We start from the raw sequence: 12,844 nt of genomic DNA on the forward strand, positions 1-12,844 counted from the left end.
AAAATTGGATAGCTACACATAAAAGAATGAATTTAGAACATTTTCTCACACCATATACAAAAATAAATTAAAAATGGATTAAAGACCTAAATGTAAGATCTGGAACCATAAAACTCCTAGAAGAGAATGTAGGCAGAACCCCCTTTAACATAAATCATAGTAATATTTTTTGGGGGCCTGTCTGTATGCTTAGTTGCTTTAGTCATGTGTGATTCTGTGTGACTCTATGGACTGTAGCCTGCCAGGTTCCTCTGTCTACTAAGGGAAAATAAACAAGTGAACCTAATTAAATGCAAAAGCTTTGCACAACAAAGAAACCATCAAAAAAAACCAAAAAGACAATCTACTTGGAAGAAAATATTTGCAAATGAAATGATAGATAAGGAATAAATATCCAAAATATATAAATAGCTCATACAACTCAATATCAAAAAACCAAATAATCTGATTTTTAAAATGGGCAGATAAACTGAACAGTGGAAACAGTAACAGATTTTATTTTCTTGGGCTCCAAAATCACTGCGGACAGTGACTGCAGCCATGAAATTAAAAGATGCTTACTCCTTGGAAGGAAAGCTATAACAAATTTAGACAACATATTAAAAAGCAGAAACATCACTTTGCCAACAATGGTCCATCTATACAGTTAAAGCTCTGGTTTTTCCAGTAGTCATGTACAATATGAGAGTTGGACCATAAAGAAGGCTGAGCACTGAAGAATTGATGCTTTCAAATTGTGATGCTAGAAAAGACTCCTGAGAGTCCCTTGGACAGCAAGGAAATCAAACTAATCATTCCTAAAGGAAATAAACCCTGAATATTCATTGAAAGGACTGATGCTGAAGCTGAAGCTCTAATACCTTGGCCACATGATGTGAAGAGCTGACTCTTTGAAAAAGACCCTAATGCTGGGAAAGACAGAAGGCAAAATGAGAAGAGGGCAGCAGAGGATGTACTGGTTAGATAGCATCACTGACTCAATGGATATGGATTTGAGCAAACTCCAGGACATGGTGAAGGGCAGCGAAGCCTGGCATGCTGTAGTCCATAAGGTTGCAAAGAGTCAGACATGACTTAGTGACTAAACAACAACAACCTGAAGAGACATTTTTCCAAAGACTATACAGATGGACAAAAGGCACATGAAAAGATGCTCAGCAACATCACTAATCATCAGAGAAATGGAAATCAAAATCATAAGATGTCACATCACACCCATCAGAATGCCTATCATCAATAGTCTCAAATAGCAAATTGACTAAGGATGTGAAGAAAAGGGAACCTTAGTACACTGTTGATGGAAATGTAAATTGGTGTAGTCACTATGCAAAACAGTATGAGGGATCCTCAAAAAAATAAAAATAGAACAATCATATGACCTAGCAGTTCCACTCCTGGGCATATATCTGAAGAAAACAAAGACACTAATTTGAAAAAATACATGCAGCTCAATGTTTATAGCAGCATTATTCACAATTGGCAAGACATAGTAGCAACCTAAGTGTCCATCAACAGAGAAATGTAAAAAGAAGATATATATCTATCATGTAGATATAGATATATATAATGGAATATTACTCTGCCATAAAAAAAGAATTAACTTCTGTCATTTGCAATAACATGGATGACCTAGAGGGTAATATGCTTAACAAAATATGTCATTCAGAGAAAGACAAATACTGTATGATATCACTTATATGTGGAATTTTAAAAATTAAACAAATAAATGATTATAGCAAAACAGAAATAGACTCACAGATAAAGAAAAAAATAGTTGTTATCAGTGGGGAGGGGGACAGGGAGAGGGACAAGATAGAAACAGGAGTTTAAGAGGTACAAACTACTATGTATAAGCTAAACCAGCAACAAGCATATATTGAATAGTATTGCAGGCAGATTCTTTACTGTTGAGCCACCAAGGAAGCCCTTATTGTACACCATAGGGACATATAGCCATTATTTTGCTTCTCAGCATTTTGGCTAAGATTAAGTATAGTATTTGTTCTTATCAGTTTAATATATGAATTTTAAATGGAGTATAATCTATAAAAATACTGAATCACTGTGGTGTAGACCTAAAACTAATGCTGTACAACAACTATACTTCAATAAAAGGTAACCTAAAGTAAGATAAAATAAAAAGAATGAATGTTTAACCCATCAGCCAGAAAGAAAGCCCTTCCTTTAAACATATCTCGATGTTACTGGTTTCACGGAGGTTTCCTGAAGATGGTCAGTAGCGGTAGATATGGTTCAACCCCTTACTAATGGGCTGCCCTGATAACAGTTGGTAAAGAATCTGCCTGCAATGCAGGAGACCCCGGCTCGATTCCTAAGTCAGGAAGATCCCTTGGAGAAGCTATAGGTTAATCACTCCAATATTCTTGGGCTTCCCCTGTGGCTCAGCTGGTAAAGAATCCACCTGCAATGCAGCTGGTAAAGAATCTACCTGCAATGCAGGAGACCTGGATTCGATCCCTGGGTTGGGAAAATCCCCTGGAGAAGGGAAAGGCTACCCACTCCAGTATTCTGGCCTGGAGAATTCCAAGGACTGTATAGTCCATGGGGTCACAAAGAGTCGGACACGACTGACTTTCACTTTCAACCCCTGACTGAGTGTACTTTAAATAGAAATTCATATAGAGATGACAACCTGATTACATATCAGCCAACAGTACAAAATCACATAGACTGCAACATGGTGACCATGTCTTAGTACCTAAGCAGTTTTCCTTATAATTCAGCATATTTTACAGAAGACTGATAAATTACTACTTTTCAAAGATTTTGTTTCTGTTATTTGTATATAATAAAAGCAACTTTATTTTCTATTTTTTCTTTTCCACTTTTATTGAGAAATAGTTGACATTCGGCACTGTATAAGTTTAAGGTAGCTAGCATAGTGATGTGATTTACATACCTCATGAAATGATTCTCACAGTAAGTTTAGTGAACATCCGTCAACTCATGTAGCTACAAAATAAAAGAAAAAAAAGTATTTTCCTTGTGATGAAAACTCTTAGGATTTACACTCTTAACAACTTTTGTATATAACATACAGCAGTGTTAATTGTATTTATCATGTTGTATGTTACATCCCTGGTACTTACCTATTTTATAACTGGCAGTTTGTATTTTTGACTGTCTTCGTCCAATTCCCAATCCCCCTGTCCCCAGCCTCCAATAACCACAAATCTGATCTCTTTTTCTAAGCGTTTATTTCTTCGGTTGTTTGAAGTATTGGTATAATTGACCTACAACATCATGCTAGTTTCTGGTGCACAAACAATAAAAGCAGCTTTTAAAAAAATCATTATTTTAATATAAAAATTAACTTGTTTCAACTTCCTGTCTTCTACAGTGTGGCTTAAAAATGAGACTAGAATACTAAAGTTACTTTAAATGGAGTTGGAAAAGGTATATTTTCCCTGTCAATAGCCATTCATATACATAAGCAATAATGCGTGCATCTAAAGTATATGTTATACAACACCTTTATAATTGAAATGTCTGGCTAGTGTCATGATTACACTTGAATATTATTTAGATTCTTCTAGAAGCTTAAATAAAATGTTGTAGCAGATGGTAAAGCTATGTGACATTTCTGTTTTTATTTATATGGTTTATGTTGTCATCCTTTTCTAAATCCCAAAGCATTTTGAGCCTCACAATGATAACTTGTAATATGTAATTAATTAAATTCTTTAACTCCAGAAGGAATGCTTGATAATATTGAAGCAGTAACTCCATTATTTAGGAAATTGATAGACTTACAAAGCAGGCTAATAGCTGTCAGGATATTTCATTTTTGTCTAACTGTCCAAAACATTCACACTAGTTCAATTTGAAATAAGTTGGATTTTTATAAGATACAAACTCATTTTTTAAAATAGTTTTATTGAGATGTATTGTTAATTTACATAATAAAATTGACCTGCTTTTATATTGTGTAATTCAGTGCATGGTAGCATATTTACAGAGCTGTGCAAACATTATAGGCTTCCCTGATGGTTCAGATGGTAAAGCGTCTGCCTGCGATGCAGGAGACCCAGGTTCAATCCCTGGGTTGGGAAGATCCCCTGGAGAAGGAAATGGCAACCCACTCCAGTACTCTTGCCTGTAAAATCCCATGGACAGAGGAGCCTGGTAGGTTACAGGCCATGGGATTGCAAAGAGTCAGACATGACTGAGTGACTTCACATGGTCACAAACATAACAATCTAATTTTAGAACATTCTATCGCTCTAAAGATAAATCTTATGCCAATTCATAGTCTTTCTCCATCTCCAGTCTTTCAAGCAACAGCTAATCTCCTTTCTGTCTCTACATATTTTATTTTTTTGGATATTCCATATAAATGGAATCATGCATGTTCTTTTGTGACAGGCTTCACTTTTTGATATTATCTGTACTGTAGCTTTGTCAGTACCTTTTGCCTTTTTATTGGCAAATAATATTCCATTGTATGAATACAGTATGTTTTATTTACCCATTTAGCAGTTGATGGGCATTTTGAATTGTTTCTGCTTTTGGGTCATTGTGAATAATGCTGCTATTAACATTTGAGTAAGTCTTTGGGTGTATATGTAAAAATCCTCAGAAATTTTTTTGAGCAAACATTATGTCTTTTGTTTTTTTCCATGACTCAATTTTGAAGCTTAATTAGCAGTTGTAATACTTAAAGCATTACTTAAAATGGATTGCCTTGAAAATGTCAGTGCATTTCATTTGATCTTAGGTGAAGAAAAGTAAAACATCTTAAAGATTTGTTTGTACAAAATTAGGATGACAAATTTTGAAGTCAATTTGTAAAAGATTCTCAAACTTTTATGAATACTGCAAATGAAAATTACTTTCAACATTTTTGAAATTTTAAGGAACTTTTCTTCATGAATGATTAATTTATTAGCAAGCCTTTCAGACTTCAAATAATGCTTAGACCCGTAAAGAAAAACCAAAGACTTTAGTGTACTTAATTAAATTCCTGGATTTTCTGATATTTTAGTTTTCAGAAATGAAAATTTTCATGATATGAAAAAAAGAACAAACATTACTGGATTAGACCAACCTTGATTCAAAGTTGGAATCTGATACTTTAAAAGCTGTATGACTTTGGGGAAGTTATTTAACAGTTCAGAGAATTAATTTCTTGATTTCTAAAGTGAGGCTCAATAATTCAATGACTACCTAAACAGAGAGGCATCCAAGAATCTCTAATTGATGGCCACATTCTTCCCCCGGATTTCCTAATGTTTGAATGTGTTGAATCTTGGTTGCTGCTGATTGGATCAGGGAATCCCTGCTTGATGCACAGAAAGGGACCTGGCATCACAATTCTGCCCAACGGAAGGCTCCACAACAGGCTGATTCCCTGAGCCCACATGTCCCCACCTTTACGGAATTTATTTTACCTTGTTTTCTTTTACTGAAGTGTAATTGCTTCACAATGCTGTGTTAGTTTCACTGCACACAGTTATATGTGTACATATGCCCCCTCCCTCCGGAGCCTCCCTCCCGCCCATCCTCACCCCGTCCTCTGGGCCATCACAGAGCACCAGGCTGAGCTCCCTGGGCCAGGCAGCAGCTTCCCTCTCGCTGTCTGACACGTGGCAGTGTACACATGTCAGTGTACTCCCATTTGTCCTTTACAGAATTCCAGTTCTTGACATGGGAAGTCAGCTGGTCTGAGAGCTACTGTATTGTACTGGGGAGGCTGAACAAGGTGAAGCAGTTTAATACAGCGGTTAAGATGATTTCTGAAGTGAGAGCACATCATCTGAAAATCTGACTGCCCATTCCCATCTAGTAACTCTGGGTAAGATATTTCTCTTTACCTTTGTTCCTCTCTAAAATGGGGTTAATAGTATTTGCCTAATATAGTTACTTTGTGGATTAAACCAAACCATATATGTAAGGTCTTATCATACATGGCACTTAGAACATGTTCAACAAATGGCTGAGGCTTGGGCTGTTTTTAGTATTATTATTTTTCATGCAGCTTATCAGTGCTATCCCATTACCTATATCTATTTACTGCAGGGGGGAATAAGATAAAATTAGAGGAAATTGTCAGGAAATTTAGAGATTGCCTATGGTCTTTGTAAATCCTCACTCTCTTTCTTTTCTCTTCTTCTCCTATGCACCCCTTATAATTTAGCTAATACACCTCCAGCAAATTCCTGTTAACCTAAAGGCTGTGTAAGAATCTGCCTCCCACTATATTCTCCTGTGACGACATTGTTACATTGACCCCTCAGTTTAAATGTGACATTAAGTCTGCTACTTAAACTATCTGGAAACTATAACTAATATACTAGTGCTTATCATTGTGATAGTATCAAAAAAATGGGCCAAAGAACTAAATAGACATTTCTCCAAAGAAGACACACAGATGGCTAACAAACACATGAAAAGATGCTCAACATCACTCATTATCAGAGAAATGCAAATCAAAACCACAATAAGGTACCATTTCACGCCAGTCAGAATGGCTGCTATTTAAAAATCTACAAACAAAAAATGCTGGAGAGGGTGTGGAGAAAAGGGAACCCTCTTACACTGTTGGTGGGAATGCAAACTAGTACAGCCACTATGAAGAACAGTGTGGAGATTTCTTAAAAAACTGGAAATAGAACTGCCATACGACCCAGCAATCCCACTGCTGGGCATACACACCAAGGAATCCAGAACTGAAAGAGACACGTGTACCCCAATGTTCATCGCAGCACTGTTTATAATAGCCAGGACATGGAAGCAACCTAGGTGCCCATCAACAGACGAATGGATAAGGAAGCTGTGGTAAATATACGCAATGGAATATTACTCAGCTATTAAAAAGAATACATTTGAATCAGTTCTAATGAGGTGGGTGAAACTGGAGCCTATTATACAGAGTGAAGTAAGCCAGAAAGAAAAACACCAATACTGTATACTAACGCATATATATGGAATTTAGAAAGATGGTAACGATAACCCAATATGCAAAACAGAAAAAGAGACACAGATGTATAGAACAATCTTTTGGACTCTGTGGGAGAAGACGAGGGTGGGATGATTTGGGAGAATGGCATTGAAACATGTAAATTATCATATGTGAAACAGATCGCCAGTCCAGGTTGGATGTATGAGACAGGGTGCTTGGGGCTGGTGCACTGGGATGACCCAGAGGGATGGGATGGGGAGGGAGGTGGGAGGGAGGTTCAGGATGGGGAACACATGTACACCGGTGGCGGATTCATGATAATGTATGGCAAAACCACTACAATATTGTAAAGTAATTAGCCTCCAATTAAAATAAATAATTTTTTTTAAATTGCGTATTTAACATAATGCCTGTCAAATGCTAGAGAATTGACAGTACTACATTCTGTATATTTTTATATTATTTATAAGCATAGTTACTGAAATATCTTATTCAGTTGTTTGTGACAGAGCAAATGTATCAATGAGAAATTAAGTGGAGAAGAACAGTGTCTTAGTCATCACTTAACTCTAGCAAATTTATATACTAACTTAGTCCCAACTGAGCCAGAACCATTCTGTTCTACGGGTACCACCCAGATTTTTCTCTAGGTTTTTGTAAACTTTTTCTATAAAGGGGCAGATAGTAAATTCAGACAATTCAATCTCTGTTGAGACTCCTTTTCTGTCATTATAGAGTAAAAACAGTCATAGACAATACGTAAAGGCTTGGGTATGGCAGTGCTGAAACAAAACTTTATTCACAAAAACTGCCATCAGTCAGATTTGACCTGTGGGCCATAGTCTGCCGATCTTTCACAGATAATGAAAAGATAGTATGTGTTATTATTAATCACTACTTACCACGCACATTGTTTATTTCTTCCTTAGTTTTAAAATGTATGATCTTTTTGTTTTACTGAAACATTTTAAACCTTCTTAGAATTTCTGTATTTTCTTACCTGCACAATAATACAAAAAGATATTCTAGTTAGAGCTGATTAAGAGTTAACTATTTTAGAGCTGGGAAAGTCATCAAGATGAATTTTTTTTTTAAGATGAATGGTTTTTAAGCTTATTTTAAGATAAATGATTTATTTTAAAAATAATGTGTATCAAAGTCTTTGATTAAAGATTGAGTGGAAATCTTGGGGCCCTACCCACCAGCTCTGCACAGGATAGTTTGGGAAATAATGGTTTGAGGACAGGGTACATACTCAGATGTCAACAGAGGCAGAGCAGGGAATGTAAATGTGTGACAGTGGTTTAGTTCAAGACTACCGGGAGAGGTGGAGACTAGGGCGTGAAAAGGCATCGACCACATAGAGGGAGGAGCTGCTACCACCAGCTCATTATTGTACTAACAGAATTTGGGCCTATTTTTCTTTTGGGGACAGGGGCCTATTACACTAGATGGTCTCTTTTCACGGTAACCAAGCATTTTTCTTCTTTCATTCTTTTTTTTCTTTTTAATATTTATGAAATACTCTAATTTAAAAAGCCAACAACTAGTTAAAAACAAACAATACAGAAAAAATTCCTTGTCAAACCAAAGACACAACTCCAGGGTACAGCTGCCAACCAGCAATCTCTGCTTAGGATTGACGTCCTCATTTTATGGGTAGGAGAATGGAGTGTCAAAAATCATGACTTGGGTAAGTCTGGTACATATGTTCCTTGACTTCACTGCCCAGGTGCACTTTTCAGTAACATGTTTTCTTTGATTTGAGAAGAGAACTTGGTTGATCAAATAGCAGCTAAGAGTACAGACTTTGTGGTTGGGCAGACAATCCCAGCATTGAACCCTCTTATGTCCTAGATTTCTCATTTGTAACATAAGGGGATCAATGCATATTTCACAGGGCTGTGATGAGGGGTAAATAATAAGATAGTGAATGAAATGTCCCCTCCATTCCTGGCATGCAGTAAACATGATAAATGGGACTATTATTAAATTTTAAATTGTAATGAAAATTTTGATGTGAGGTAGTGAGAAAATATGGCTTCCTTGGTGGCTCAGTGGTAAAGAATCTGCCTGCCAATGTGGGAGACATGGGTTTTATTCCTGGTCCAGGAAGATCTCCTGGAGAAGGAAACTGTACCCACTATAGTATTCTTTCCTGGGAAATCCCATGGCAGAGGAGTGCGTGGGGTCACAAAGTGTTGGACACAACTTAGCCACTGAACAACAAGTGAGAAAATACAAGTCTAATCAGCTTCGTTAGGTAAGCATGCCTATGCACACATATGCATTTTTGTCTTTCTGGGTTTATAGACTAAATATCTCAAAAACTATCACACAAATCAGAATCATTTGGCCACATTGATAACAAAAGGGTGAGGGTCTGGCTGTTTACTGCCCAAAAGCCAATAAACAGGCCAGGTTGATAGAAAGGGAAGTTTGCTTTATTTCAGATGCCAGCAACTGAGAAAGGGAGAGGGTAGACATGTGTCCAAAGGCCAACTCCTCCCTCACTGACAACCAGTGTGGCAAGAGGTTTTATAGAGAGAAATGGGGGTGGGGGGAGGCTAAATACAGAAACAGCATATTGATCTTTAATAGTCATCTCCAAACTGGTCATCAGTGGTCTGACTAGCATCATCTTGGTTGTTTTAGGTACAGTTCAGTTCAGTCGCTCAGTTGTCTGACTCTTTGCGACCCCATGAACCGCAGCACGCCAGGCCTTCCTGTCCATCACCAACTCCCGGAGTTTACCCAAACTCATGTCCCTTGAGTCAGTAATGCCATCCAACCATCTCATCCTCCATCATCCCCTTCTCCTCCTGCCTTCAATCTTTCCCAGCATCAGGGTCTTTTCAAATGAGTCAGCTCTTCGAATCAGGTGGCCAAAGTATTGGAGTTTCAGCTTCAACATCAGTCCTTCCAGTGAACACCCAGGACTGATCTCCTCGAGGAGATCTCCTTGCAGTCCAAGGGACTCTCAGGAGTCTTCTCCAACACCACTGTTCAAAAGCATCAATTCTTTGGCCCTCAGCTTTCTTTATAGTCCAACTCTCATATCCATACATGACTACTGGAAAAACCATAGCCTTGACTAGACAGACCTTTGTTGGCAAAGTAATGTCTCTGCTTTTTATATGCTGTCTAGGTTGGTCATAACTTCCCTTCCAAGGAGTAAGCGTCTTTTAATTTCATGGCTGCAGTCACCATCTGCAGTGATTTTGGAGCCCAGAAAAATAAAGTCAGCCACTGTTTCCACTGTTTCCCCATCTATTCGCCATGAAGTGATGGGACCAGATGCCATGATCTTAGTTTTCTGAATGTTGAGCTTTTAGCCAACTTTTTCACTCTCCTCTTTCATTCTCATCAAGAGGCTCTTTAGTTCTTCTTCACTTTCTGCCATAAGGGTGGTGTCATCTGCATATCTGAAGTTATTGATCTTTCTCCCGGCAATCTTTATTCCAGCTTGTGCATCTTCCAGCCCAGCGTTTCTCATGATGTCCTCTATATATAAGTTAAATAAGCAGAGTGACAACATACAGCCTTGACGTACTCCTTTCCCTATTTGGAACCAGTCTGTTGTTCCATGTCCAGTTCTAACTGTTGCTTCCTGATCTGCATACAGGTTTCTCAGGAGTCAGGTCAGGTGGTCTGGTATTTCCATCTCTTTCAGAATTTTCCACAGTTTATTGTGATCCACACAGTCAAAGGCTTTGGCATAGTCAATAAAGCAGAAATAGATGTTTTTCTGGAACTCTCTTGCTTTTTCAATGATCCAGCGGATGTTGGCAATTTGATCTCTGGTTCCTCTGCCTTTTCTAAAACCAGCTTGAACATCTGGAAGTTCACGGTTCACATATTGCTGAAGCCTCGCTTGGAGAATTTTGAGCATTACTTTACTAGCATGTGAGATGAGTGCAATTGTGTGGTAGTTTGAGCATTCTTTGGCATTGCCCTTCTTTGGGAATGGAATGAAAACTGACCTTTTCCAGTCCTGTGGCCACTGCTGAGTTTTCCAAATTAGTTAACCTTTAATTCCAGGGTCCATTTGCTCCCGTTTCTTTGAGGCCAATTCTCAGAATTATGGCAGCTCATGTCCTGGGGACAGTGTGGTCATCACACACTTAACTTCTTCCCTCTGGGGTTTCAGTACCTATAAGACAGCTCACAGGATATGGCTCAGACTATTGTCTATAGCCTTTGAGAAGGAGCTAAAGGTCCTTTCCTATGCTTAATGACTACATTAATATTATTTGGTCTCCTTTGACTGTTTTCCTTTGTTTCTGCGTTCCTCATTTCTCTGATTAAATTTATTCTTTGGCTAAAGTATTCTTCAGACAAAAGGCAGGCAGAAGGCATGTGGTGGGGCGGTTGCAGGGGGAGTGGGGTTGGCATTCAGAGGAGTTTCCAAAGAGAGATAGGATAACACTGCATATGTAACACTGACAGTTCACATGCAACCAGTCACATGGGGAGCCCGTTGCTGCTAGGTGACAGTGAACGTATCTGTTTCATCCTTCATGTTGTGACAGTCTGAACGAGAAAGGAAGTGCATCTCAAAATAAGGAACAGATGAGTGTCATTCACTACCACAGGAGACGGAAACAAACTGCCACGTTGAGGAAACATGTGGCTTCTTGTAAATTATGTCATCTCGAGCAACAGTTTTAATGAGAGACTTCTAGTAAAGTGAAGCCTTTGACTTCTTCCTCTCTAACTACCAAAGAAAATCCTCAGTCTAGTTTCAGGGAAGTGAATTTCCTGTCTGTTATTTTTTAGAGCTACAAGCTGTTTCTAGTGAGTGGCTGTTTCAACTTTAGGCAGTAGTGAAAAAGGCATGTGCCGTTAAAGCACTGTAATAAAAGTATTTTGTAGATGATAGAGGACAATATCTAAATTGAATAAAGAACGTTTTTGAAAAACAAATCGGCATGTTTAGAGTTTATTCTTAAAACCAAGTTAGTAACTCACAATTAGAAACAGGATATAACACAAGAAGATTTCTGGGAGTCCTTGGACAGGAAATCTTTTTTATGTGCTCTTTAAATGTTATTATTTAAATAGTGTTCGGCTTGCTTTAATAAATCAGGATGACCTATTCTTAATGATAATGACTGAAAACTATAGAATAAATGTCAAAGTAGCAGCACAGCTGTGTTTTGCGGTGATGAAGTTTTAGGATTACAGTAAAAAGATAGTAATGAGCATTCTTTTCATTTAAAGATAGACTGACCACAATAATTCAGATACCAAAAAAATGCATAAAAATCATTTGTTTCACTCAAATTGGATTGGGTACATACTGGATAATTAATATGCTTGACAGATAAACAACTTTAATCATTTACTCAGTCAACAACCAATTCTTGAGACTACTGGGTTCCTATGATACTAACCCTTCTCCAACGTCAACACACAACATGAGTTTGAGACATTTTCTTATCTCTGAAGTTTCCATAATTTCTTTCCAAGACCTTTCCACCTTAAATCTGTAAGTAGGCACAACTCTAACATTAAAACAACACACAACTCTAATGATACAATGCTAACATTAAAACAACATCAAAAGCAGCAGCACAGTTTAAAACCACTAAACTACTTATTAATGAGAAGGCTAGGAACTGGGACCCGGGACCCTTTGCTGCAGTGCTTGAATCTAGACAAATGAAATAGAATATATAAAGAAACTATATAGAATCTAGAAAGATAAAGAAACTATAAGGTACTAAAAATAACTGTATGTGTGTGCAGCTGGGGCAAATTATGAACAATAAGATACAAAAAGACCAAAAATCCAGCTGTCACTTCTGAAGAGACAGGAGCACTGTGCATGCCCCTTGCACACACCACCACCACAGGGGTGGGCAAACCACCCACGCCACCCCTCCAGCTGGACCCCGGAACACACTCCCACCCTCATTC

General features: G+C 37.9%; 1 non-coding gene and 1 pseudogene across 1 annotated transcript; both read left to right on the forward strand.

Annotated features, from left to right (window-relative positions):
* The first annotated feature begins 1,960 nt into the window (after positions 1-1,960).
* On the forward strand, positions 1,961-2,080 carry LOC122439078 (annotated as a pseudogene).
* A 1,921-nt stretch (positions 2,081-4,001) lies between these two features.
* On the forward strand, positions 4,002-4,073 carry TRNAR-GCG. Its single transcript has one exon. It is a non-coding gene; the product is annotated as a tRNA-Arg (tRNA).
* The last annotated feature ends 8,771 nt before the right edge of the window (positions 4,074-12,844 follow it).

The sequence above is a fragment of the Cervus canadensis genome, chromosome 3, assembly GCF_019320065.1.
Source record: "Cervus canadensis isolate Bull #8, Minnesota chromosome 3, ASM1932006v1, whole genome shotgun sequence".
Classification (NCBI taxonomy): domain Eukaryota; kingdom Metazoa; phylum Chordata; class Mammalia; order Artiodactyla; family Cervidae; genus Cervus; species Cervus canadensis.